The sequence below is a fragment of the Lissotriton vulgaris genome, chromosome 4_1 (genome assembly GCF_964263255.1).
Source record: "Lissotriton vulgaris chromosome 4_1, aLisVul1.2, whole genome shotgun sequence".
In the NCBI taxonomy this organism is placed as follows: Eukaryota; Metazoa; Chordata; class Amphibia; order Caudata; family Salamandridae; genus Lissotriton; species Lissotriton vulgaris.
In genome coordinates, this window is record NC_141691.1 from 538,756,405 (window position 1) to 538,775,160 (window position 18,756).

General features: G+C 33.4%; 15 non-coding genes across 15 annotated transcripts; 7 read left to right on the plus strand and 8 right to left on the minus strand.

The window, feature by feature from the left end:
* Positions 1 to 275: 275 nt before the first annotated feature.
* On the minus strand, positions 276 to 347 carry TRNAQ-UUG (transfer RNA glutamine (anticodon UUG)). The gene has a single exon. It is a non-coding gene; the product is annotated as a tRNA-Gln (tRNA).
* Positions 348 to 1,895: 1,548 nt separating this feature from the next.
* TRNAQ-CUG (transfer RNA glutamine (anticodon CUG)) lies at positions 1,896 to 1,967 on the plus strand. The gene has a single exon. It is a non-coding gene; the product is annotated as a tRNA-Gln (tRNA).
* Positions 1,968 to 2,792: 825 nt separating this feature from the next.
* Positions 2,793 to 2,864, minus strand: TRNAQ-UUG (transfer RNA glutamine (anticodon UUG)). Its single transcript has one exon. It is a non-coding gene; the product is annotated as a tRNA-Gln (tRNA).
* Positions 2,865 to 4,412: 1,548 nt separating this feature from the next.
* On the plus strand, positions 4,413 to 4,484 carry TRNAQ-CUG (transfer RNA glutamine (anticodon CUG)). The gene has a single exon. It is a non-coding gene; the product is annotated as a tRNA-Gln (tRNA).
* An 825-nt stretch (positions 4,485 to 5,309) lies between these two features.
* TRNAQ-UUG (transfer RNA glutamine (anticodon UUG)) lies at positions 5,310 to 5,381 on the minus strand. The gene has a single exon. It is a non-coding gene; the product is annotated as a tRNA-Gln (tRNA).
* A 1,548-nt stretch (positions 5,382 to 6,929) lies between these two features.
* Positions 6,930 to 7,001, plus strand: TRNAQ-CUG (transfer RNA glutamine (anticodon CUG)). The gene has a single exon. It is a non-coding gene; the product is annotated as a tRNA-Gln (tRNA).
* Positions 7,002 to 7,826: 825 nt separating this feature from the next.
* On the minus strand, positions 7,827 to 7,898 carry TRNAQ-UUG (transfer RNA glutamine (anticodon UUG)). The gene has a single exon. It is a non-coding gene; the product is annotated as a tRNA-Gln (tRNA).
* Positions 7,899 to 9,446: 1,548 nt separating this feature from the next.
* On the plus strand, positions 9,447 to 9,518 carry TRNAQ-CUG (transfer RNA glutamine (anticodon CUG)). The gene has a single exon. It is a non-coding gene; the product is annotated as a tRNA-Gln (tRNA).
* Positions 9,519 to 10,343: 825 nt separating this feature from the next.
* Positions 10,344 to 10,415, minus strand: TRNAQ-UUG (transfer RNA glutamine (anticodon UUG)). Its single transcript has one exon. It is a non-coding gene; the product is annotated as a tRNA-Gln (tRNA).
* A 1,548-nt stretch (positions 10,416 to 11,963) lies between these two features.
* Positions 11,964 to 12,035, plus strand: TRNAQ-CUG (transfer RNA glutamine (anticodon CUG)). The gene has a single exon. It is a non-coding gene; the product is annotated as a tRNA-Gln (tRNA).
* An 825-nt stretch (positions 12,036 to 12,860) lies between these two features.
* Positions 12,861 to 12,932, minus strand: TRNAQ-UUG (transfer RNA glutamine (anticodon UUG)). The gene has a single exon. It is a non-coding gene; the product is annotated as a tRNA-Gln (tRNA).
* Positions 12,933 to 14,480: 1,548 nt separating this feature from the next.
* Positions 14,481 to 14,552, plus strand: TRNAQ-CUG (transfer RNA glutamine (anticodon CUG)). The gene has a single exon. It is a non-coding gene; the product is annotated as a tRNA-Gln (tRNA).
* An 825-nt stretch (positions 14,553 to 15,377) lies between these two features.
* TRNAQ-UUG (transfer RNA glutamine (anticodon UUG)) lies at positions 15,378 to 15,449 on the minus strand. The gene has a single exon. It is a non-coding gene; the product is annotated as a tRNA-Gln (tRNA).
* Positions 15,450 to 16,997: 1,548 nt separating this feature from the next.
* Positions 16,998 to 17,069, plus strand: TRNAQ-CUG (transfer RNA glutamine (anticodon CUG)). Its single transcript has one exon. It is a non-coding gene; the product is annotated as a tRNA-Gln (tRNA).
* Positions 17,070 to 17,894: 825 nt separating this feature from the next.
* On the minus strand, positions 17,895 to 17,966 carry TRNAQ-UUG (transfer RNA glutamine (anticodon UUG)). Its single transcript has one exon. It is a non-coding gene; the product is annotated as a tRNA-Gln (tRNA).
* Between the last annotated feature and the right edge of the window lie 790 nt (positions 17,967 to 18,756).

Consider the following 18,756-nt stretch of genomic DNA (forward strand, 5'->3'; position numbering starts at 1 on the left):
TTCCTTGTTCCCCTTATCAATAACAGTAAGATTTAAACAAGTAATATCTTGCATCAGCCTCTTGTGATGAGTTGAGAAAACAGAGTCAGCTCACAAAATGTCTCATTATTTTGAGCCATTTTATTTCCAGGTTTTCTAAAAGTTCTATCATTTGCTCACATCAAATAGACTTTAAAAATACAATCAATAAATTAATGTTTCACTCTACCCGTGTTAGATTTATGATATTTATGAATACACTTGACAGAAAAAGATTTGGTCATAAGTCATGAAAGTGGTCCCACCGAGATTTGAACTCGGATCCTTGGATTCAAAGTCCAAAGTGCTAACCATTACACCATGGAACCTCCCATGTGACAGGGGAGCAAATTGCTGCAGCAATGTGGACATTTCAAATTTTTTATTTTCTACAGTCAAAGACAAACAGAATTACATAACTTTTCTATTCTGTTCAACTTTTGCCTATTGAACTATGTTAGGGAAGGATGTTGCACAAAGGACTCAAGTAACGCTATGACTCTGTTGAACAGTACTTTTTATGTGAGATAAGATTTTGCAATAAAAGATAAGATTCCCCCGTGAATGCAATCTCTTCTGCCAAAATGGAAAGCTCAACCTGGTACAGGTGGGTTGATGGTGTTATGCTTGTCAATCTGGACTCTGAAAACAGGGATCTAAGTACAAAGCTCAGTGGGACTTATCTAAACTTTACGTTTTTTTTTCCATTCAGTTCTTAGAAGTATTAATTGGAAAAACATCTCATTTACTTATAAACTTGTACGTATCAACTTATATGTATGTATCTCCCTATATATCGCTATATGTCTATGTATTTTTATCGGAAAATATAAATATATACATTATAAAAATATGTATAATTAATAGAGGTGAAAATAAAGAACAGTTGTTGCCTCTCCGCATTTGAAACATGAGCTTCTTCTCCTTCCTCTTCTATATGTCCTGAAATTGAGATAGTCACTTTTTAATCAATTTTGACCTAACAGCATAGTTGATTTGTACAAAGCATATCATACGATCTGTGAATAATTCTAAAAAAAGAAAATTAGATCAGTACCTTTGAGGCCTCCAAGCAAAAGCTTATATTTCATGATTGCAGATCGACTGTTGAAAATCAGCATGAGAAATGTTTTATTTCACAATTTCCATACTAATATACAAAAAACATTTGTACTATCTGAATGATACCGTCATTGTGGTTCTCTAGGTTTGATTTAAGAACACATCTCTTTCAAAATGTGCTATATTCGCCTTATCAATAGTGTAGAAATCTTCAAAAAGGAATGCTGGGAATCAGCCCTCTGAAATGCATTTGAGAAAAACAGGATAGGATTTTGTAATGTCGCACTATTTTGTGTAGGAATCTGATGTAAAAGTATTATAAAGTTCGTATTTCTGTAACTTGTTCAAGCTGTTGGACATTTTGAAAGGAGTCAACATTTGTCTCGTTCAACCTACTGGTATTGGATTGGAGCTATCAATAACAAAAGATGACAGAAATGTAAAAGGTTGAGATTAGTAAAATAGTACCTCAAAGAATTGGACTGGTACCTTTGCATGCAAAGTCCAAAGTGCCAACCGTTGCTCTTTGGAGCCACCCATGTGAGAGACAGAGAAATGGATGTAGTAGTTTGGAAATGTAGAATGTTTTAATATTCTTCAGTCAAATATGATCATTATTTTGTAAATTGCATGTCCTGATAAACGTTTGCACATTTAACACTGTTATGGAGAATGTAGCTGAAAAGAATCAAATCACATTGTAGCTCTTTACACTATGAGCATTCAACTGAGTTATCTTTTCATCAATGTAAGAAAAGCCCCTGCACTGATGCGCTCTCTTTTGTCTCAATGGAAAAATCCCTCATGTATGGCAGGGTTCCATGGTGTAATGGTTAGCACTCTGGACTCTGAATCCAGCGATCCGAGTTCAAATCTCGGTGGGACCTGCTTGAATTATGAGATTTAATATTTCACTAATTTCTTAGAATTTGGACTTGGAAAAACATAACGTCAAAGTTTTATACTGAAACTTATCAACGTATAAGTATGTATCTATGTACAGATGGCTATATCCATCTAGATAGCGATAATACAATATAAAGAAATGAAAAATTCATAAACATAAGTACTGAAGCTGAAAACTAAAAACTGTTCTTTCCCATCCACAATTTAAGCAAGAGGTTCTTTTCCTTTCTCATCTTTATGATCAGTAATAAGATAGTTAATTTTGCTGATTTCTTATCTGACAACATTCTTAACTTACACAGTGCATTTAATTGTGAATTTCTTTGAAAGAGGAATTCAGATTAATACATTTGACATGTCTTTCGAAAGATTCTACTTTGTGGTTATGGATCTACTTTAGAAAAACAGAGTGTAAATATCTGTGTGTCTTAATTTCAAGATTGTTATTTAAAAGTTCATCTCTTCTGTCCCCAAAATACACAATTTGATTCCTCAAGTTTTCTTTTAATGAAGGCTTTCCAATTTAAAAAGTTCCTTGTTCCCCTTATCAATAACAGTACGATTTATACAAGTAATATCTTGCATCAGCTTCTTGTGATGAGTTGAGAAAACAGAGTCAGCTCACAAAATGTCTCATTATTTTGAGCCATTTTATTTCCAGGTTTTCTAAAAGTTCTATCATTTGCTCACATCAAATAGACTTTAAAAATACAATCAATAAATTAATGTTTCACTCTACCCGTGTTAGATTTATGATATTTATGAATACACTTGACAGAAAAAGATTTGGTCATAAGTCATGAAAGTGGTCCCACCGAGATTTGAACTCGGATCCTTGGATTCAAAGTCCAAAGTGCTAACCATTACACCATGGAACCTCCCATGTGACAGGGGAGCAAATTGCTGCAGCAAAGTGGACATTTCAAATTTTTTATTTTCTACAGTCAAAGACAAACAGAATTACATAACTTTTCTATTCTGTTCAACTTTTGCCTATTGAACTATGTTAGGGAAGGATGTTGCACAAAGGACTCAAGTAACGCTATGACTCTGTTGAACAGTACTTTTTATGTGAGATAAGATTTTGCAATAAAAGATAAGATTCCCCCGTGAATGCAATCTCTTCTGCCAAAATGGAAAGCTCAACCTGGTACAGGTGGGTTGATGGTGTTCTGCTTGTCAATCTGGACTCTGAAAACAGGGATCTAAGTACAAAGCTCAGTGGGACTTATTTAAACTTTACGTTTTTTTTTCCATTCAGTTCTTAGAAGTATTAATTGGAAAAACATCTCATTTACTTATAAACTTGTACGTATCAACTTATATGTATGTATCACCCTATATATCGCTATATGTCTATGTATTTTTATCGGAAAATATAAATATATACATTATAAAAATATGTATAATTAATAGAGGTGAAAATAAAGAACAGTTGTTGCCTCTCCGCATTTGAAACATGAGCTTCTTCTCCTTCCTCTTCTATATGTCCTGAAATTGAGATAGTCACTTTTTAATCAATTTTGACCTAACAGCATAGTTGATTTGTACAAAGCATATCATACGATCTGTGAATAATTCTAAAAAAAGAAAATTAGATCAGTACCTTTGAGGCCTCCAAGCAAAAGCTTATATTTCATGATTGCAGATCGACTGTTGAAAATCAGCATGAGAAATGTTTTATTTCACAATTTCCATACTAATATACAAAAAACATTTGTACTATCTGAATGATACCGTCATTGTGGTTCTCTAGGTTTGATTTAAGAACACATCTCTTTCAAAATGTGCTATATTCGCCTTATCAATAGTGTAGAAATCTTCAAAAAGGAATGCTGGGAATCAGCCCTCTGAAATGCATTTGAGAAAAACAGGATAGGATTTTGTAATGTCGCACTATTTTGTGTAGGAATCTGATGTAAAAGTATTATAAAGTTCGTATTTCTGTAACTTGTTCAAGCTGTTGGACATTTTGAAAGAGGTCAACATTTGTCTCGTTCAACCTACTGGTATTGGATTGGAGCTATCAATAACAAAAGATGACAGAAATGTAAAAGGTTGAGATTAGTAAAATAGTACCTCAAAGAATTGGACTGGTACCTTTGCATGCAAAGTCCAAAGTGCCAACCGTTGCTCTTTGGAGCCACCCATGTGAGAGACAGAGAAATGGATGTAGTAGTTTGGAAATGTAGAATGTTTTAATATTCTTCAGTCAAATATGATCATTATTTTGTAAATTGCATGTCCTGATAAACGTTTGCACATTTAACACTGTTATGGAGAATGTAGCTGAAAAGAATCAAATCACATTGTAGCTCTTTACACTATGAGCATTCAACTGAGTTATCTTTTCATCAATGTAAGAAAAGCCCCTGCACTGATGCGCTCTCTTTTGTCTCAATGGAAAAATCCCTCATGTATGGCAGGGTTCCATGGTGTAATGGTTAGCACTCTGGACTCTGAATCCAGCGATCCGAGTTCAAATCTCGGTGGGACCTGCTTGAATTATGAGATTTAATATTTCACTAATTTCTTAGAATTTGGACTTGGAAAAACATAACGTCAAAGTTTTATACTGTAACTTATCAACGTATAAGTATGTATCTATGTACAGATGGCTATATCCATCTAGATAGCGATAATACAATATAAAGAAATGAAAAATTCATAAACATAAGTACTGAAGCTGAAAACTAAAAACTGTTCTTTCCCATCCACAATTTAAGCAAGAGGTTCTTTTCCTTTCTCATCTTTATGATCAGTAATAAGATAGTTAATTTTGCTGATTTCTTATCTGACAACATTCTTAACTTACACAGTGCATTTAATTGTGAATTTCTTTGAAAGAGGAATTCAGATTAATACATTTGACATGTCTTTCGAAAGATTCTACTTTGTGGTTATGGATCTACTTTAGAAAAACAGAGTGTAAATATCTGTGTGTCTTAATTTCAAGATTGTTATTTAAAAGTTCATCTCTTCTGTCCCCAAAATACACAATTTGATTCCTCAAGTTTTCTTTTAATGAAGGCTTTCCAATTAAAAAAGTTCCTTGTTCCCCTTATCAATAACAGTAAGATTTAAACAAGTAATATCTTGCATCAGCCTCTTGTGATGAGTTGAGAAAACAGAGTCAGCTCACAAAATGTCTCATTATTTTGAGCCATTTTATTTCCAGGTTTTCTAAAAGTTCTATCATTTGCTCACATCAAATAGACTTTAAAAATACAATCAATAAATTAATGTTTCACTCTACCCGTGTTAGATTTATGATATTTATGAATACACTTGACAGAAAAAGATTTGGTCATAAGTCATGAAAGTGGTCCCACCGAGATTTGAACTCGGATCCTTGGATTCAAAGTCCAAAGTGCTAACCATTACACCATGGAACCTCCCATGTGACAGGGGAGCAAATTGCTGCAGCAATGTGGACATTTCAAATTTTTTATTTTCTACAGTCAAAGACAAACAGAATTACATAACTTTTCTATTCTGTTCAACTTTTGCCTATTGAACTATGTTAGGGAAGGATGTTGCACAAAGGACTCAAGTAACGCTATGACTCTGTTGAACAGTACTTTTTATGTGAGATAAGATTTTGCAATAAAAGATAAGATTCCCCCGTGAATGCAATCTCTTCTGCCAAAATGGAAAGCTCAACCTGGTACAGGTGGGTTGATGGTGTTATGCTTGTCAATCTGGACTCTGAAAACAGGGATCTAAGTACAAAGCTCAGTGGGACTTATCTAAACTTTACGTTTTTTTTTCCATTCAGTTCTTAGAAGTATTAATTGGAAAAACATCTCATTTACTTATAAACTTGTACGTATCAACTTATATGTATGTATCTCCCTATATATCGCTATATGTCTATGTATTTTTATCGGAAAATATAAATATATACATTATAAAAATATGTATAATTAATAGAGGTGAAAATAAAGAACAGTTGTTGCCTCTCCGCATTTGAAACATGAGCTTCTTCTCCTTCCTCTTCTATATGTCCTGAAATTGAGATAGTCACTTTTTAATCAATTTTGACCTAACAGCATAGTTGATTTGTACAAAGCATATCATACGATCTGTGAATAATTCTAAAAAAAGAAAATTAGATCAGTACCTTTGAGGCCTCCAAGCAAAAGCTTATATTTCATGATTGCAGATCGACTGTTGAAAATCAGCATGAGAAATGTTTTATTTCACAATTTCCATACTAATATACAAAAAACATTTGTACTATCTGAATGATACCGTCATTGTGGTTCTCTAGGTTTGATTTAAGAACACATCTCTTTCAAAATGTGCTATATTCGCCTTATCAATAGTGTAGAAATCTTCAAAAAGGAATGCTGGGAATCAGCCCTCTGAAATGCATTTGAGAAAAACAGGATAGGATTTTGTAATGTCGCACTATTTTGTGTAGGAATCTGATGTAAAAGTATTATAAAGTTCGTATTTCTGTAACTTGTTCAAGCTGTTGGACATTTTGAAAGGAGTCAACATTTGTCTCGTTCAACCTACTGGTATTGGATTGGAGCTATCAATAACAAAAGATGACAGAAATGTAAAAGGTTGAGATTAGTAAAATAGTACCTCAAAGAATTGGACTGGTACCTTTGCATGCAAAGTCCAAAGTGCCAACCGTTGCTCTTTGGAGCCACCCATGTGAGAGACAGAGAAATGGATGTAGTAGTTTGGAAATGTAGAATGTTTTAATATTCTTCAGTCAAATATGATCATTATTTTGTAAATTGCATGTCCTGATAAACGTTTGCACATTTAACACTGTTATGGAGAATGTAGCTGAAAAGAATCAAATCACATTGTAGCTCTTTACACTATGAGCATTCAACTGAGTTATCTTTTCATCAATGTAAGAAAAGCCCCTGCACTGATGCGCTCTCTTTTGTCTCAATGGAAAAATCCCTCATGTATGGCAGGGTTCCATGGTGTAATGGTTAGCACTCTGGACTCTGAATCCAGCGATCCGAGTTCAAATCTCGGTGGGACCTGCTTGAATTATGAGATTTAATATTTCACTAATTTCTTAGAATTTGGACTTGGAAAAACATAACGTCAAAGTTTTATACTGAAACTTATCAACGTATAAGTATGTATCTATGTACAGATGGCTATATCCATCTAGATAGCGATAATACAATATAAAGAAATGAAAAATTCATAAACATAAGTACTGAAGCTGAAAACTAAAAACTGTTCTTTCCCATCCACAATTTAAGCAAGAGGTTCTTTTCCTTTCTCATCTTTATGATCAGTAATAAGATAGTTAATTTTGCTGATTTCTTATCTGACAACATTCTTAACTTACACAGTGCATTTAATTGTGAATTTCTTTGAAAGAGGAATTCAGATTAATACATTTGACATGTCTTTCGAAAGATTCTACTTTGTGGTTATGGATCTACTTTAGAAAAACAGAGTGTAAATATCTGTGTGTCTTAATTTCAAGATTGTTATTTAAAAGTTCATCTCTTCTGTCCCCAAAATACACAATTTGATTCCTCAAGTTTTCTTTTAATGAAGGCTTTCCAATTTAAAAAGTTCCTTGTTCCCCTTATCAATAACAGTACGATTTATACAAGTAATATCTTGCATCAGCTTCTTGTGATGAGTTGAGAAAACAGAGTCAGCTCACAAAATGTCTCATTATTTTGAGCCATTTTATTTCCAGGTTTTCTAAAAGTTCTATCATTTGCTCACATCAAATAGACTTTAAAAATACAATCAATAAATTAATGTTTCACTCTACCCGTGTTAGATTTATGATATTTATGAATACACTTGACAGAAAAAGATTTGGTCATAAGTCATGAAAGTGGTCCCACCGAGATTTGAACTCGGATCCTTGGATTCAAAGTCCAAAGTGCTAACCATTACACCATGGAACCTCCCATGTGACAGGGGAGCAAATTGCTGCAGCAATGTGGACATTTCAAATTTTTTATTTTCTACAGTCAAAGACAAACAGAATTACATAACTTTTCTATTCTGTTCAACTTTTGCCTATTGAACTATGTTAGGGAAGGATGTTGCACAAAGGACTCAAGTAACGCTATGACTCTGTTGAACAGTACTTTTTATGTGAGATAAGATTTTGCAATAAAAGATAAGATTCCCCCGTGAATGCAATCTCTTCTGCCAAAATGGAAAGCTCAACCTGGTACAGGTGGGTTGATGATGTTATGCTTGTCAATCTGGACTCTGAAAACAGGGATCTAAGTACAAAGCTCAGTGGGACTTATCTAAACTTTACGATTTTTTTTCCATTCAGTTCTTAGAAGTATTAATTGGAAAAACATCTCATTTACTTATAAACTTGTACGTATCAACTTATATGTATGTATCTCCCTATATATCGCTATATGTCTATGTATTTTTATCGGAAAATATAAATATATACATTATAAAAATATGTATAATTAATAGAGGTGAAAATAAAGAACAGTTGTTGCCTCTCCGCATTTGAAACATGAGCTTCTTCTCCTTCCTCTTCTATATGTCCTGAAATTGAGATAGTCACTTTTTAATCAATTTTGACCTAACAGCATAGTTGATTTGTACAAAGCATATCATACGATCTGTGAATAATTCTAAAAAAAGAAAATTAGATCAGTACCTTTGAGGCCTCCAAGCAAAAGCTTATATTTCATGATTGCAGATCGACTGTTGAAAATCAGCATGAGAACTGTTTTATTTCACAATTTCCATACTAATATACAAAAAACATTTGTACTATCTGAATGATACCGTCATTGTGGTTCTCTAGGTTTGATTTAAGAACACATCTCTTTCAAAATGTGCTATATTCGCCTTATCAATAGTGTAGAAATCTTCAAAAAGGAATGCTGGGAATCAGCCCTCTGAAATGCATTTGAGAAAAACAGGATAGGATTTTGTAATGTCGCACTATTTTGTGTAGGAATCTGATGTAAAAGTATTATAAAGTTCGTATTTCTGTAACTTGTTCAAGCTGTTGGACATTTTGAAAGGAGTCAACATTTGTCTCGTTCAACCTACTGGTATTGGATTGGAGCTATCAATAACAAAAGATGACAGAAATGTAAAAGGTTGAGATTAGTAAAATAGTACCTCAAAGAATTGGACTGGTACCTTTGCATGCAAAGTCCAAAGTGCCAACCGTTGCTCTTTGGAGCCACCCATGTGAGAGACAGAGAAATGGATGTAGTAGTTTGGAAATGTAGAATGTTTTAATATTCTTCAGTCAAATATGATCATTATTTTGTAAATTGCATGTCCTGATAAACGTTTGCACATTTAACACTGTTATGGAGAATGTAGCTGAAAAGAATCAAATCACATTGTAGCTCTTTACACTATGAGCATTCAACTGAGTTATCTTTTCATCAATGTAAGAAAAGCCCCTGCACTGATGCGCTCTCTTTTGTCTCAATGGAAAAATCCCTCATGTATGGCAGGGTTCCATGGTGTAATGGTTAGCACTCTGGACTCTGAATCCAGCGATCCGAGTTCAAATCTCGGTGGGACCTGCTTGAATTATGAGATTTAATATTTCACTAATTTCTTAGAATTTGGACTTGGAAAAACATAACGTCAAAGTTTTATACTGTAACTTATCAACGTATAAGTATGTATCTATGTACAGATGGCTATATCCATCTAGATAGCGATAATACAATATAAAGAAATGAAAAATTCATAAACATAAGTACTGAAGCTGAAAACTAAAAACTGTTCTTTCCCATCCACAATTTAAGCAAGAGGTTATTTTCCTTTCTCATCTTTATGATCAGTAATAAGATAGTTAATTTTGCTGATTTCTTATCTGACAACATTCTTAACTTACACAGTGCATTTAATTGTGAATTTCTTTGAAAGAGGAATTCAGATTAATACATTTGACATGTCTTTCGAAAGATTCTACTTTGTGGTTATGGATCTACTTTAGAAAAACAGAGTGTAAATATCTGTGTGTCTTAATTTCAAGATTGTTATTTAAAAGTTCATCTCTTCTGTCCCCAAAATACACAATTTGATTCCTCAAGTTTTCTTTTAATGAAGGCTTTCCAATTAAAAAAGTTCCTTGTTCCCCTTATCAATAACAGTAAGATTTAAACAAGTAATATCTTGCATCAGCCTCTTGTGATGAGTTGAGAAAACAGAGTCAGCTCACAAAATGTCTCATTATTTTGAGCCATTTTATTTCCAGGTTTTCTAAAAGTTCTATCATTTGCTCACATCAAATAGACTTTAAAAATACAATCAATAAATTAATGTTTCACTCTACCCGTGTTAGATTTATGATATTTATGAATACACTTGACAGAAAAAGATTTGGTCATAAGTCATGAAAGTGGTCCCACCGAGATTTGAACTCGGATCCTTGGATTCAAAGTCCAAAGTGCTAACCATTACACCATGGAACCTCCCATGTGACAGGGGAGCAAATTGCTGCAGCAATGTGGACATTTCAAATTTTTTATTTTCTACAGTCAAAGACAAACAGAATTACATAACTTTTCTATTCTGTTCAACTTTTGCCTATTGAACTATGTTAGGGAAGGATGTTGCACAAAGGACTCAAGTAACGCTATGACTCTGTTGAACAGTACTTTTTATGTGAGATAAGATTTTGCAATAAAAGATAAGATTCCCCCGTGAATGCAATCTCTTCTGCCAAAATGGAAAGCTCAACCTGGTACAGGTGGGTTGATGGTGTTATGCTTGTCAATCTGGACTCTGAAAACAGGGATCTAAGTACAAAGCTCAGTGGGACTTATCTAAACTTTACGTTTTTTTTTCCATTCAGTTCTTAGAAGTATTAATTGGAAAAACATCTCATTTACTTATAAACTTGTACGTATCAACTTATATGTATGTATCTCCCTATATATCGCTATATGTCTATGTATTTTTATCGGAAAATATAAATATATACATTATAAAAATATGTATAATTAATAGAGGTGAAAATAAAGAACAGTTGTTGCCTCTCCGCATTTGAAACATGAGCTTCTTCTCCTTCCTCTTCTATATGTCCTGAAATTGAGATAGTCACTTTTTAATCAATTTTGACCTAACAGCATAGTGGATTTGTACAAAGCATATCATACGATCTGTGAATAATTCTAAAAAAAGAAAATTAGATCAGTACCTTTGAGGCCTCCAAGCAAAAGCTTATATTTCATGATTGCAGATCGACTGTTGAAAATCAGCATGAGAAATGTTTTATTTCACAATTTCCATACTAATATACAAAAAACATTTGTACTATCTGAATGATACCGTCATTGTGGTTCTCTAGGTTTGATTTAAGAACACATCTCTTTCAAAATGTGCTATATTCGCCTTATCAATAGTGTAGAAATCTTCAAAAAGGAATGCTGGGAATCAGCCCTCTGAAATGCATTTGAGAAAAACAGGATAGGATTTTGTAATGTCGCACTATTTTGTGTAGGAATCTGATGTAAAAGTATTATAAAGTTCGTATTTCTGTAACTTGTTCAAGCTGTTGGACATTTTGAAAGGAGTCAACATTTGTCTCGTTCAACCTACTGGTATTGGATTGGAGCTATCAATAACAAAAGATGACAGAAATGTAAAAGGTTGAGATTAGTAAAATAGTACCTCAAAGAATTGGACTGGTACCTTTGCATGCAAAGTCCAAAGTGCCAACCGTTGCTCTTTGGAGCCACCCATGTGAGAGACAGAGAAATGGATGTAGTAGTTTGGAAATGTAGAATGTTTTAATATTCTTCAGTCAAATATGATCATTATTTTGTAAATTGCATGTCCTGATAAACGTTTGCACATTTAACACTGTTATGGAGAATGTAGCTGAAAAGAATCAAATCACATTGTAGCTCTTTACACTATGAGCATTCAACTGAGTTATCTTTTCATCAATGTAAGAAAAGCCCCTGCACTGATGCGCTCTCTTTTGTCTCAATGGAAAAATCCCTCATGTATGGCAGGGTTCCATGGTGTAATGGTTAGCACTCTGGACTCTGAATCCAGCGATCCGAGTTCAAATCTCGGTGGGACCTGCTTGAATTATGAGATTTAATATTTCACTAATTTCTTAGAATTTGGACTTGGAAAAACATAACGTCAAAGTTTTATACTGTAACTTATCAACGTATAAGTATGTATCTATGTACAGATGGCTATATCCATCTAGATAGCGATAATACAATATAAAGAAATGAAAAATTCATAAACATAAGTACTGAAGCTGAAAACTAAAAACTGTTCTTTCCCATCCACAATTTAAGCAAGAGGTTATTTTCCTTTCTCATCTTTATGATCAGTAATAAGATAGTTAATTTTGCTGATTTCTTATCTGACAACATTCTTAACTTACACAGTGCATTTAATTGTGAATTTCTTTGAAAGAGGAATTCAGATTAATACATTTGACATGTCTTTCGAAAGATTCTACTTTGTGGTTATGGATCTACTTTAGAAAAACAGAGTGTAAATATCTGTGTGTCTTAATTTCAAGATTGTTATTTAAAAGTTCATCTCTTCTGTCCCCAAAATACACAATTTGATTCCTCAAGTTTTCTTTTAATGAAGGCTTTCCAATTAAAAAAGTTCCTTGTTCCCCTTATCAATAACAGTAAGATTTAAACAAGTAATATCTTGCATCAGCCTCTTGTGATGAGTTGAGAAAACAGAGTCAGCTCACAAAATGTCTCATTATTTTGAGCCATTTTATTTCCAGGTTTTCTAAAAGTTCTATCATTTGCTCACATCAAATAGACTTTAAAAATACAATCAATAAATTAATGTTTCACTCTACCCGTGTTAGATTTATGATATTTATGAATACACTTGACAGAAAAAGATTTGGTCATAAGTCATGAAAGTGGTCCCACCGAGATTTGAACTCGGATCCTTGGATTCAAAGTCCAAAGTGCTAACCATTACACCATGGAACCTCCCATGTGACAGGGGAGCAAATTGCTGCAGCAATGTGGACATTTCACATTTTTTATTTTCTACAGTCAAAGACAAACAGAATTATATAACTTTTCTATTCTGTTCAACTTTTGCCTATTGAACTATGTTAGGGAAGGATGTTGCACAAAGGACTCAAGTAACGCTATGACTCTGTTGAACAGTACTTTTTATGTGAGATAAGATTTTGCAATAAAAGATAAGATTCCCCCGTGAATGCAATCTCTTCTGCCAAAATGGAAAGCTCAACCTGGTACAGGTGGGTTGATGGTGTTATGCTTGTCAATCTGGACTCTGAAAACAGGGATCTAAGTACAAAGCTCAGTGGGACTTATCTAAACTTTACGATTTCTTTTCCATTCAGTTCTTAGAAGTATTAATTGGAAAAACATCTCATTTACTTATAAACTTGTACGTATCAACTTATATGTATGTATCTCCCTATATATCGCTATATGTCTATGTATATTTATCGGAAAATATAAATATATACATTATAAAAATACATATAATTAATAGAGGTGAAAATAATGAACAGTTGTTGCCTCTCCGCATTTGAAACATGAGCTTCTTCTCCTTCCTCTTCTATATGTCCTGAAATTGAGATAGTCACTTTTTAATCAATTTTGATCTAACAACATAGTTGATTTGTACAAAGCATATCATACGATCTGTGAATAATTCTAAAAAAGAAAATTAGATCAGTACCTTTGAGGCCTCCAAGCAAAAGCTTATATTTCATGATTGCAGATCGACTGTTGAAAATCAGCATGAGAAATGTTTTATTTCACAATTTCCATACTAATATACAAAAAACATTTGTACTATCTGAATGATACCGTCATTGTGGTTCTCTAGGTTTGATTTAAGAACACATCTCTTTCAAAATGTGCTATGTTCGCCTTATCAATAGTGTGGAAATCTTCAAAAAGGAATGCTGGGAATCAGCCCTCTGAAATGCATTTGAGAAAAACAGGATAGGATTTTGTAATGTCGCACTATTTTGTGTAGGAATGTGATGTTATGTGTATTATAAAGTTCGTATTTCTGTAACTTGTTCAAGCTGTTGGACATTTTGAAAGGAGTCAACATTTGTCTCTTTCAACCTACTGGTGTTGGATTGGAGCTATCAATAACAAAAGATGACAGAAATGTAAAAGGTCGAGATTAGTAAAATAGTACCTCAAAGAATTGGACTGGTACCTTTGCATGCAAAGTCCAAAGTGCCAAGCGTTGCTCTTTGGAGCCACCCATGTGAGAGACAGAGAAATGGATGTAGTAGTTTGGAAATGTAGAATGTTTTAATATTCTTCAGTCAAATATGATCATTATTTAGTAAATTGCATTTCCTGATAAACGTTTGCACATTTAACACTGTTATGGAGAATGCAGCTGAAAAGAATCAAATCACATTATAGCTCTTTACACTATGAGCATTCAACTGAGATATCTTTTCATCAATGTAAGAAAAGCCCCCGCACTGATGCGCTCTCTTTTGTCTCAATGGAAAAATCCCTCATGTATGGCAGGGTTCCATGGTGTAATGGTTAGCACTCTGGACTCTGAATCCAGCGATCCGAGTTCAAATCTCGGTGGGACCTGCTTGAATTATGAGATATAATATTTCACTAATTTCTTAGAATTTGGACCTTGAAAAACATAACGTCAAAGTTTTATACTGAAACTTATCAACGTATAAGTATGTATCTATGTACACATGGCTATATCCATCTAGATAGTGATAATACAATATAAAGAAATGAATTATTCATAAACATAAGTACTGAAGCTGAAAACTAAAAACTGTTCTTTCCCATCCACAATTTAAGCAAGAGGTTCTTTTCCTTTCTCATCTTTATGATCAGTAATAAGATAGTTCATTTTGCTGATTTCTTATCTGACAACATTCTTGACTTACACAGTGCATTTAATTGTGAATTTCTTTGAAAGAGGAATTCAGATTAATACATTTGACATGTCTTTCGAAAGATTCTACTTTGTGGTTATGGATCTACTTTAGAAAAACAGAGTGTAAATATCTGTGTGTCTTAATTTCAAGATTGTTATTTAAAAGTTCATCTCTTCTGTCCCCAAAATACACAATTTGATTCCTCAAGTTTTCTTTTAATGAAGGCTTTCCAATTAAAAAAGTTCCGTGTTCCCCTTATCAATAACAGTAAGATTTAAACAAGTAATATCTTGGATCAGCCTCTTGTGATGAGTTGAGAAAACAGAGTCAGCTCACAAAATATCTCATTATTTTGAGCCATTTTATTTCCATGTTTTCTAAAAGTTCTATCATTTGCTCACATCAAATAGACTTTAAAAATACAATCAATAAATCAATGTTTCACTCTACCCGTGTTAGATTTATGATATTTATGAATACACTTGACAGAAAAAGATTTGTTCATAAGTCATGAAAGTGGTCCCACTGAGATTTGAACTCGGATCCTTGGATTCAAAGTCCAAAGTGCTAACCATTACACCATGGAACCTCCCATGTGACAGGGGAGCAAATTGCTGCAGCAATGTGGACATTTCACATTTTTTATTTTCTACAGTCAAAGACAAACAGAATTATATAACTTTTCTATTCTGTTCAACTTTTGCCTATTGAACTATGTTAGGGAAGGATGTTGCATAAAGGACTCAAGTAACGCTATGACTCTGTTGAACAGTACTTTTTATGTGAGATAAGATTTTGCAATAAAAGATAAGATTCCCCCGTGAATGCAATCTCTTCTGCCAAAATGGAAAGCTCAACCTGGTACAGGTGGGTTGATGGTGTTATGCTTGTCAATCTGGACTCTGAAAACAGGGATCTAAGTACAAAGCTCAGTGGGACTTATCTAAACTTTACGATTTTTTTTCCATTCAGTTCTTAGAAGTATTAATTGGAAAAACATCTCATTTACTTATTAACTTGTACGTATCAACTTATATGTATGTATCTCCCTATATATCGCTATATGTCTATGTATATTTATCGGAAAATATAAATATATACATTATAAAAATACATATAATTAATAGAGGTGAAAATAATGAACAGTTGTTGCCTCTCCGCATTTGAAACATGAGCTTCTTCTCCTTCCTCTTCTATATGTCCTGAAATTGAGATAGTCACTTTTTAATCAATTTTGATCTAACAACATAGTTGATTTGTACAAAGCATATCATACGATCTGTGAATAATTCTAAAAAAGAAAATTAGATCAGTACCTTTGAGGCCTCCAAGCAAAAGCTTATATTTCATGATTGCAGATCGACTGTTGAAAATCAGCATGAGAAATGTTTTATTTCACAATTTCCATACTAATATACAAAAAACATTTGTACTATCTGAATGATACCGTCATTGTGGTTCTCTAGGTTTGATTTAAGAACACATCTCTTTCAAAATGTGCTATGTTCGCCTTATCAATAGTGTGGAAATCTTCAAAAAGGAATGCTGGGAATCAGCCCTCTGAAATGCATTTGAGAAAAACAGGATAGGATTTTGTAATGTCGCACTATTTTGTGTAGGAATGTGATGTTATGTGTATTATAAAGTTCGTATTTCTGTAACTTGTTCAAGCTGTTGGACATTTTGAAAGGAGTCAACATTTGTCTCTTTCAACCTACTGGTGTTGGATTGGAGCTATCAATAACAAAAGATGACAGAAATGTAAAAGGTCGAGATTAGTAAAATAGTACCTCAAAGAATTGGACTGGTACCTTTGCATGCAAAGTCCAAAGTGCCAAGCGTTGCTCTTTGGAGCCACCCATGTGAGAGACAGAGAAATGGATGTAGTAGTTTGGAAATGTAGAATGTTTTAATATTCTTCAGTCAAATATGATCATTATTTTGTAAATTGCATTTCCTGATAAACGTTGGCACATTTAACACTGTTATGGAGAATGCAGCTGAAAAGAATCAAATCACATTATAGCTCTTTACACTATGAGCAGTCAACTGAGATATCTTTTCATCAATGTAAGAAAAGCCCCCGCACTGATGCGCTCTCTTTTGTCTCAATGGAAAAATCCCTCATGTATGGCAGGGTTCCATGGTGTAATGGTTAGCACTCTGGACTCTGAATCCAGCGATCCGAGTTCAAATCTCGGTGGGACCTGCGTGAATTATGAGATTTAATATTTCACTAATTTCTTAGAATTTGGACTTGGAAAAACATAACGTCAAAGTTTTATACTGAAACTTATCAACGTATAAGTATGTATCTATGTACACATGGCTATATCCATCTAGATAGTGATAATACAATATAAAGAAATGAATTATTCATAAACATAAGTACTGAAGCTGAAAACTAAAAACTGTTCTTTCCCATCCACAATTTAAGCAAGAGGTTCTTTTCCTTTCTCATCTTTATGATCAGTAATAAGATAGTTCATTTTGCTGATTTCTTATCTGACAACATTCTTGACTTACACAGTGCATTTAATTGTGAATTTCTTTGAAAGAGGAATTCAGATTAATACATTTGACATGTCTTTCGAAAGATTCTACTTTGTGGTTATGGATCTACTTTAGAAAAACAGAGTGTAAATATCTGTGTGTCTTAATTTCAAGATTGTTATTTAAAAGTTCATCTCTTCTGTCCCCAAAATACACAATTTGATTTCTCAAGTTTTCTTTTAATGAAGGCTTTCCAATTAAAAAAGTTCCGTGTTCCCCTTATCAATAACAGTAAGATTTAAACAAGTAATATCTTGGATCAGCCTCTTGTGATGAGTTGAGAAAACAGAGTCAGCTCACAAAATATCTCATTATTTTGAGCCATTTTATTTCCATGTTTTCTAAAAGTTCTATCATTTGCTCACATCAAATAGACTTTAAAAATACAATCAATAAATCAATGTTTCACTCTACCCGTGTTAGATTTATGATATTTATGAATACACTTGACAGAAAAAGATTTGGTCATAAGTCATGAAAGTGGTCCCACCGAGATTTGAACTCAGATCCTTGGATTCAAAGTCCAAAGTGCTAACCATTACACCATGGAACCTCCCATGTGACAGGGGAGCAAATTGCTGCAGCAATGTGGACATTTCACATTTTTTATTTTCTACAGTCAAAGACAAACAGAATTATATATCTTTTCTATTCTGTTCAACTTTTGCCTATTGAACTATGTTAGGGAAGGATGTTGCACAAAGGACTCAAGTAACGCTATGACTCTGTTGAACAGTACTTTTTATGTGAGATAAGATTTTGCAATAAAAGATAAGATTCCCCCGTGAATGCAATCTCTTCTGCCAAAATGGAAAGCTCAACCTGGTACAGGTGGGTTGATGGTGTTATGCTTGTCAATCTGGACTCTGAAAACAGGGATCTAAGTACAAAGCTCAGTGGGACTTATCTAAACTTTACGATTTTTTTTCAATTCAGTTCTTAGAAGTATTAATTGGAAAAACATCTCATTTACTTATAAACTTGTACGTATCAACTTATATGTATGTATCTCCCTATACATCGCTATATGTCTATGTATATTTATCGGAAAATATAAATATATACATTATAAAAATACATATAATTAATAGAGGTGAAAATAATGAACAGTTGTTGCCTCTCCGCATTTGAAACATGAGCTTCTTCTCCTTCCTCTTCTATATGTCCTGAAATTGAGATAGTCACTTTTTAATCAATTTTGATCTAACAACATAGTTGATTTGTACAAAGCATATCATACGATCTGTGAATAATTCTAAAAAAGAAAATTAGATCAGTACCTTTGAGGCCTCCAAGCAAAAGCTTATATTTCATGATTGCAGATCGACTGTTGAAAATCAGCA